Here is an 8,334-nt window from a genome sequence, read left to right as displayed (position 1 = left end):
ACGCAGTCGGGCCGCACGGCCGCGAGGTCCCAGTCGTCGAGGACCTCGACGTCGCGAGGGAGCGCGGCGTCGGCGACGGCGTTGAGGCACCGGAGCCGCTCGGCCGTGCGGCAGCTCCACGAGTCCGGCGGCCGGGCGCCCGCGCGGCGGAAGTGCGTCGGGAGGTTTCTTCGCCAGAAAATCCGGGGCGCGACGCCGAGGAACGCGTCGACGTGCGCCAGGACGCTCGCGCGGTAGTCGGAAAGGACGGTCTCGCCGCCCACGGACGCGGCGACGTGGAGGCCCTTGTTGATGACGACGACGTCCGGCGTACCGCCGCCGACCGCGGCCAGGTGGCGCGTCGCGTTGAGCCGCCCGCCGTCCCGCGGCTCGACGCCGAGGTCGTGGCAGAGCTGGCTGATCCGCAGCCCGAGCGTCGGGAACGTCGCGTCCGGGTGGACGTGGCGGTCGCAGCGCATGGGGAAGAGCGGCGAGCCCCGGCCGCCGTGCGGCGGCCCTTCTCGCGCCGCGGCCTCGCCCGTCGCCCGCTCGACCTCCGCGACGACGTCGGCCAGGAAGGTCCGCGTCATCGACATGCCGATGCCGTGGATCCACAGGTTTCGCAGCTTGTCGACGTCGTAGCGCGGCGCCGGCGCCCAGGCGAGCCTGTTCTCGGACATGGCCCAGCCCGGCGCGCTCCCGTTCCGCTCGGCGGCCGCGACGACGCGGACGGCGACGGCGAAGAGCCGCGCGCCCGCGACCTTCGTCGCGCCGGCGTCGCAGCGGCCCGCGGCCTCGCAGCGGTCGAAGTCGACGCTCGCGGACGTGACGTACCTGCCGGGCCCGCGCGTGGGCACCGTCGCGCGCCAGCCGCCGGCGGCGGCGACGAGCCGCCCCGCGGCGACGCCGCCGCCGTTGCCGCCGTGGGCCTCGACGCGCGGCGTCGCGCCGTAGCCGCGCGCGCAGTCTTGGTCCGTCGTGCGGAGCTCGAGGTCGAAGGTGAACGACGCGTACGCGGGCACCGCCAGGTCGGCGAGGCGCCGCGGCGGCGCCCAGGCCGCGTCGCCGGCGAGCCGCACGACCGCCGAGTCCGCGCCGCAGACCGGTCCGGCGACGGACGCGCAGAAGGCCACCGTCTCGCAGCCGGGCAGGTCGAGGAGGTTGGCCGCGGCGATGGGCTGCAATAGGAGCGGCACGCAGCGGCGCATCACGTCGGCCGCGACGATGGGCTGCAATAGGAGCAGCACGCAGCGGCGCATCACGCGGCCTTCTTGACGCGCCCTCGTCGCACGCGCCGGTCGAGGATGGCGAAGGTGGTCACACAAACGGCGACGATGATCACCAATTCGTAGAGCTCCATGTCATCTAGAGGCGCATCGATCATTTGCCCATCATTGAGCAGCCCCTTCTTCAACTTTGTTTCCTGCATTGTTCACCCCGGCCTGCAGCCCCTTCAACTTTGTTTCCCACACCCGCGACATGACGAGGGGCAGCCCAGGACGATGACGACGCTGGCCGAGTCCGCGATGGACCCGCTCGAGTCGGCGTGGCGGGAGAGCAGCACCGACGCGCCCGGGGTCGGGGAGAGCAGCGCCGACCCCGCGGCGGCGGAGGAGGAGAAGACGCCCATGGGCCCGCAGGACCTCGACAGCGGTGCGCGCGCCCGCCCCGCGCGGCGCCCTCACCGCGTAACCTTTAGGCTCGTCCGTGGACGGCGACGGCGAGCACGAGGCCGTCTGGCAGAGCATCGCGGAGCCGAGCTACGAGGAGGGCTGGCGCATCTCGAACGTCGGGGCCCCCGAGGTCGAGCCGGCGCTCGCGCGACGCCGGCGCCCAGTCAGTCCCCGTCGCATCGACGCCGAACCATCCGTCTGTAGGACATCGAGAAGGCCTACGCGACGACGCGCGCCGCGGCCGCCGCGACCTGGGACAACTTCATCAACGCGAAGATCGAGGAGGGCTCCGAGGTGCCAAAGTACCCGATCCTCAAGTACGCGCTCGGCGGCTCGTCGGCCGGCGCGGCGCCGGCGGACGCGGCGGCCCCGGCGACGCCCGCGCGGCCCGAAAAGGCCGCCGCGGCGCCCTACACGCCCCAGAGCTACGAGGACGCGCTCGCGCTGACGGACTTCATGAAGAGCTTCGTCGCGATGCTTCAGGCCGGCTTCCGGCTCATCAAGCACGACGCGGGGGCGCGGCGCTCCCACGTCGTCACGCTCTCCGAGGACTGCCGCGTCATCTCCTGGACGCCGGCCGCGGGCGCGCCGGCCCTGGACAGCTACTACGTCGGCGGCTTCCGCGTCGCGGAGCTCCCCGGCGGCCACGGCGACGCCTGCTTCGCCCTGTCCTTCCCGGCGGCGGTCTACGTGCCGGGCGTCGTCAAACCGGAGAAGGCCCTCGTCGTCTTCGAGACCGTGAACGCGGCGACGCGGGAGCTCCTCGTCGACGGCTTCCAGCTCCTCTCCGAGCACGCGATCTCCAACTTCTTCACGTCGTCCGAGTTCCGCGTGCCGCCGGGCGCGCGCAAGAGGAAGTAGGGTGGGGGTTTGTGTGTCTCATGTCGAGCGGCATGCTCCCGCGCCGTAGAGCGCCGTAGACCCGCGCCGCTCTTCGAGAGCCCGCACGGCGCCCGGTCGGAGGATGCGCGAACGTTACTATGTGCAATTTCGCCCCGCGCGCGGGTCCGCGGCGCGGGGTGCGACAACTCACGACTCGAGGAGCTCCGCGGGCGGCGGCTGAATGTACGTCGCGCATTTGAGCGTCTTGCAGAGCTGCTCGAGCTCGACAAAGTAGGGCCGCCGCCGCGCGAACGCGTCGCCCGCGACGGCCTCGAACTCGTCGTGGGACAGCTCCCGCTCGAGCCACAGGACGCGCCGGATGAGGAGCGGGAGGGCGAGCTCGCGGTATCGGGGGTTGACGTGCGTTACGTTGTTGGATAAGAATCGGAGCGGCAGGTACGCCAACGACCGCTCGATGAGCTCGAGCGGCAGCAGGCCGAGCTTGCTCAGGTCCGGCGTCGCCGCGTCGGTCTCGTCTCTTCGTCGTGCGGCGCGCCGAGGGAGGAAGGCTACAGCTGCTGCCGCGGAGCAATTGCGGCGTCGCAGCGCGTGCGTCACTACGGCACTGTTTCGTTGAGTGTTGTCCTGTTCCCCACTCGAATCGAGTGAAACCTGGTCACTTATTGCAACCGATTGATCTCGCGTCATATTCACAGTTACTCTGATCTTGTCGCGTCTCTGTGTGTGGCTGCTAGTGGCACATCTTCGGACCTCGATAGCAACGCTCGCATCAGACGCTGGTTCAACTTTGGGTGGTGACGACAACGTCGACGTTGAACAGACGCGCGGTTTGCTTTCGACGCGATGGTCAGTGTCTTTCGGCGTTTTGGGGCGTGAATTGAGGGGCGGGGACATCGGGGTGTGTCATAAGAGAGTGTGCATATCGTCGACGCGCTACAACGCGTCGCGCGCGTCGCGCGCGCGCCGTCAGATCCCGTAACGTCGTCGCGCGCCGCGCAACGTCGTCGCACTGCGCGCGCTGTCGAGAGACGCCCCCCGACGCGCTACGCGCGCCGTCGAGAGACGCCCCCCGACGCGCTACGCGCGCCGTCGAGAGACGCCCCCCGACGCAGATGTCGCGCCGCCGCCTCTCCGGAGGCGCCGCGCTCCTCGCGCCCGGCCTCGACGATGGCTCCTCGGACGAGGAGGCCGCTCCGGCCCCCAAGCTCGCCAACAAGAACCGGCGGCGCTCCGGCGCGCGCCGGTCCTTCGGCGGCCGCAAGTCCGGCGGCGGCAAGGGCAAGCCCATCGAAGACCTGTCGCCCGAGGACGTCGCCGCCATGTACAGCACGACGTTGAAGATGGCGGCGGTCGACGACCGCGTCCGTCACTTTTCGTCTTCGCGCGTCGAACTCGCTTCCCATTTTCGCGCATCGAACTCGCTTCCCGTCGCAGGAGAACAAGATCACGGCGAAGAACGCGTGGTCGTTGCCGCTCATCGACCACATGCGCGACGTCGTCCGCGAGGAGGACGAGGGCGGCGACGAGGGCAAGAAGAACCCGAAGCACAACAAGCCGCGCAAGATCTTCAACTTCACGCGCGCGAGCTGCACGCTGGAGGCCGGCGTGAAGATCTACAGCAGCCGCGTCGACGACACGCTGAACACGTCGTACCGCGTGCTCGAGAGCCTCCACCGCGGCAAGACCAAGGGCGGCGAGTCCGACGACGACGAGTCCGAGGACGAGGACGACGCGCCGCTCGAGGGCGAGGAGGCCGCGCCGAAGAAGCGCAAGGCGCGCAAGGCGGCGACGCACGCCGACGCGTCGGCGACGCTCGGCACGTCGGCCCAGATCGACGCCGTGGCCGTCGAGGAGGACGACCGCGACGCGTTCTTCTCGCGCATCTCGCGCGGCGGCGGCGGCTCGGGCCTCGTCGACGGCGGGTCCGCGCGGGCCATGCTGCTCCAGCGCCTCGCGGCGGACGCGGCCTGCGTGTCCTTCGGCGACGGCGACGCGGACGACGACGACGACGGCGAGGACGCGGTCGTGTCCGTCATCCCCTTCAAGAATCTGCTCCCGCGGAGCGTGCTGCCGCCGTCGGTCTGCCCCAGCGTCCGGTGGCCGTGACGATTTTCGAGAGATTTGAGTTGGGAAAACGATGAGAAACTTTGTAGGTCTGCCCGCCCCTGGCGGCGCTCCGGCGCGAGGTCGCCGACGCGGCGGCGGGCGGCGACGCGGGCGCGTACCCGGCGGGCGACGACGGCCACGACGACGGCGGCGACGCGCCCGCGTTCTTCGGCGGCGACGACGACGGCGACGACGACTACCCGGACGTCGAGGACGACTGCGGCCTCGGCGACGAGGGCATCGAGAACACGCTCGTCGACGCCTTCGCGCTCGGCGGCGGCGCGCTCGGCCGGCCCGCGCTCGCCGCGGGCGAGGCCCAGCGTCCTGTGGCGGTGACGATTTTCGAGAGATTTGACCGGAAAACCGCCGACGCCCTCGCGCCGCCGCCGGCGAAGAAGCGCGGCGCGGGGGACCCGCTCTGCCTCGGCGCGGCCGCGCTGAAGCGCGCGGCGGCGAACGCGCGCGCGCTGAGCCTGCCGCAGGACCTCCGCGTCACGCTCAAGGACCTGCGGTCCCTCTTCCTCCTCGAGGACGTCGTCGTCACCGCCGTCGCGCCGCCGGCGGGCGGCGACGCCGGCGGCGACGGCGCCGCGGCCGCGCTCGCGTACGACGACGGCGCCGCGTGGGGCGACGGCGCCGCGCCGGGCGGCGACGACTACGACGACTGCGGCGGCCCCGAGGACGACGCCGACGACGGCGACCGCTTCGCCATCCCCGACGACGACGAGGAGAACTACGGCCGGAAGACGTCCTTCGCGGGCCGGCCGACGTCCTTCGCGGGCCGCGGCACGTCGTTCGGCGGCTCGCTCCTCGGGCCCGAGCTCCTCGCCTGCGGCCGCGTCGTCGACAAGATCAACATCTCCTTCGCGACGCGCGCCAAGAAGGTCGACGTCCGCCAGCTCAAGACCCAGATGTGGCGCCAGGTCGAGGAGGAGCCCGAGACGGACTTCGCGAGCCTCGTCGCCGACGTCGCCGGCAAGCAGAAGCAGGCCGACGTCACCATGCCCTTCTACTTCATCTGTCCGGCGCGCCGCGTCCCTTTTTTTTTCCCGTGTTTCCGACTCGCGTCCCGCGCAGGCCTCCTCCACCTCTGCAACGAGAAGACGCTCAAGCTCGAGACGCCCGACGGCGCGAACATCAACAACTTCTCCATCAGCACCCAAGGCTGATCGCGACGCGCCCGCTCCGACGACGACCCAAGACACCAGACCAGCCAACTAAGCACGCGCTGGCCCCCGAGGAGTCCCCGAGTCGTCGGGGAGGGGGTTGGCGGACGGGTGCTTTGCAGTGCAACTCGACTGCACCTTGCGGCCCAAAGCAGAGCAATGGTCCGCGCAAAATCCCACGCCTTGCTGCGCTGACGCCGAGGAAACGATGATGCTCGCGCTCGGCGAGGAGACGCGCGGCTCCGCGGCGACGTTCTTCGACGACGCGGCGACGGAAACGGTCCTGGCGGTGGCCTGCGGCGCGCGCGGCGAGGAGACGGACGTGGCCTGCCTGAGCAGCGACCGCGTGACGCTCGTGCGCGTCGACGGCACGAACACGCCGACGAGCCTCTGCAGCGAGCGGCTGCCGGACCGGTCCGAGCGACCCGTCGGCGGCTGCGTCGCCGCGCGCGGCGGCCGCGTCGCCGCGCTGCGGCGCTTTCGCGACGGCGGCGCCGAGGCCGCGTTCTTCGCGGCCGAGGGCGCGTCCCTGCGGCGCGTCGCGTCCGGGAAGAAGACGCGGGGCCGCGCGCCGCGCTGGCTCTGCGAGGCGCCCGGCGAGGGCGTCGTCGTCGTCACGCGGTGCGGCGCGCTCGTCGAGCTGAGCTGGCGCGGCGCGGCGCCCGCGGACCCCAAGGCGGGCGCGACGCGCGTCGTGCCCGCCGCCGTGGGCACGGAGCTCGAGGTCTACGACGCCTGCTCCTGCGCCGGCGGCCTCGTCGCCGCCGTCGTGCGCCAGATGTCCGACGGCCACCTCAACGAGGGCGCGTTCGTCGCGCTGCTCGAGCCCGCGCCGACGAGGGGTGATTCGACGTCGCTCCAACGTGAGTGTTCGCCGCGCGCGTAGTCCCGAAGAAACGCCCACGCTTCGAGAGCGCGCCGAGGGATGATCGCTCGTCCAAAAATCAGCCGAAACGAGTGGAAGCGGCCGAGATCGGAGCCTTCGAAGTCGGGAACGCTTTCGCTGCCCAGGCTCGAGCCCGCGCTGGGCCGGCGGCGGCGCGCGTGCCGCGACGCGTCCCTGGGCTTCGGTCCCGCCGTGGGCGTCGCGCTGGAGGCGTCCGGGGCGCACGTCGTCGTCGCCTGGGTCGGCGGGCTCACGGTGCACCGCGCGGAGGGCGGGCCGCCGACGCGGAGCTTCGCGGACGGCGCGCTGGGCCCGGGCGCGCGCGTCGCCTGGGCGCCGGCGGGGCGCGCGCTCTGCTACGGCTCGGGCGCGCGATGGGTGGCGCTCGACGCGCGGGGCCGCGGCGTCCTCGCGCGCGGCGCGTCGGCCGCGGCCGTCGCGGGGCTCGCGTGGTGCGGCGGCGGCGCCGCGTGCGCCGTCGTCGACGCCGCCGGCGGCGTCGCCTGCGTGCCCTTTGTTGTGGCGTCGCGGGGCGCGGTGTTTCTCGGCGCCGGCGCCGCCGTCGTCGCGAACTGCGGCGGCCCGTGGTCGAAGCTCGCCGTCCGAGGCCTCGGCGTCGGCGCCGCGCCGACGTCCGCCGCGCGGCGGGCGCACCGCCTCGCCGTCGGCGGGCCCGGCGGCGGCGCCGTCGTCGACCTCGACGCCGGCGACTGGTGGCCCTTCTGCCGCGGGTCCCGCGTCGACGACGCGCTCTGGCTCGGCGACGCGCTCCTGCTGGCCGCGGCGGACCGGGGCCTCGAGCTCTACGACGTGGAACGCGGCTGCCGGCGCCTGCCCCTCGACGGGCGCCTGCCCGAGACGCCGGCGCGGCTCCTGGCCTGCGGCCGCGACGGCGACGCGTACCGCGTCGCGGCCGCGGGCGCGGCCGGGCTCTCCGCGTTCGTCGTCCGCGCGGGCCGGACCGTCGGCGACGAGGACCCCTTCTACGTCGTAGCGCCGGGCGACTTCGCGCCGGGCAAGGCCGACGTCGACGTCGTCGCGGCGGCCTGGGCGACGCGCGCGCGCGACGGCGCGGCGGTCCTCACGGTGCTCGACGGCCGCGGCGGCGTCGCCGCGACGGCCGGCGCGGGCTCCTGGGACCCCATCGCCGCCGACGTCGACGCGCTGGCGACGCGGCCGGGCTTCGGCGGCGTCCTCGTCGTCTCCGGCGGCCGCGCGGCCGCGTGGGCGCCGGGCCTCGACGGGCCCGTGGGCGCGCGGCCCGCGGCGCCGCGCGCCGTCGACGACCTCGGCCCCGCGGCCTGGGTCGCCGGCGGCGACGGCGCCGGCGCGTTCGTGCGCGTCGTCGCCGCGCGGCGCGGAAACGTCCACGAGCCCGCCGCGCGGCGCGACGCGCGCGCGCCGCTCGCCGCCGTCGTCGACTCCTGCGTCGGCCGCTGCGCGGGCCGCTACGCCGCGTCCCTCGACGGCGAGGAGGCCGACGCCTGCGAATCTGCCTACGACGCCTTCGCCGCGGCGCCGGACCCGGCGGCGGACGTGGACCTGCGGCGCGCGCGCGACGCGCTACGAGCCGCGGACGCCGCCGACGGCGCGAACGCGCTCGCGGCGGCCGTCGCGGCCGCCGCGCGCGAGGCGAGCCGCGGCGACGGGCGACGCGCCTTCGCGAGCCGCTGCTACCTCT

The sequence above is a fragment of the Aureococcus anophagefferens genome (assembly GCF_000186865.1).
Source record: "Aureococcus anophagefferens unplaced genomic scaffold AURANscaffold_29, whole genome shotgun sequence".
In the NCBI taxonomy this organism is placed as follows: Eukaryota; class Pelagophyceae; order Pelagomonadales; family Pelagomonadaceae; genus Aureococcus; species Aureococcus anophagefferens.
The sequence above is the reverse complement of the archived record's forward strand: the minus strand, read 5'-3'. Positions refer to the sequence as shown.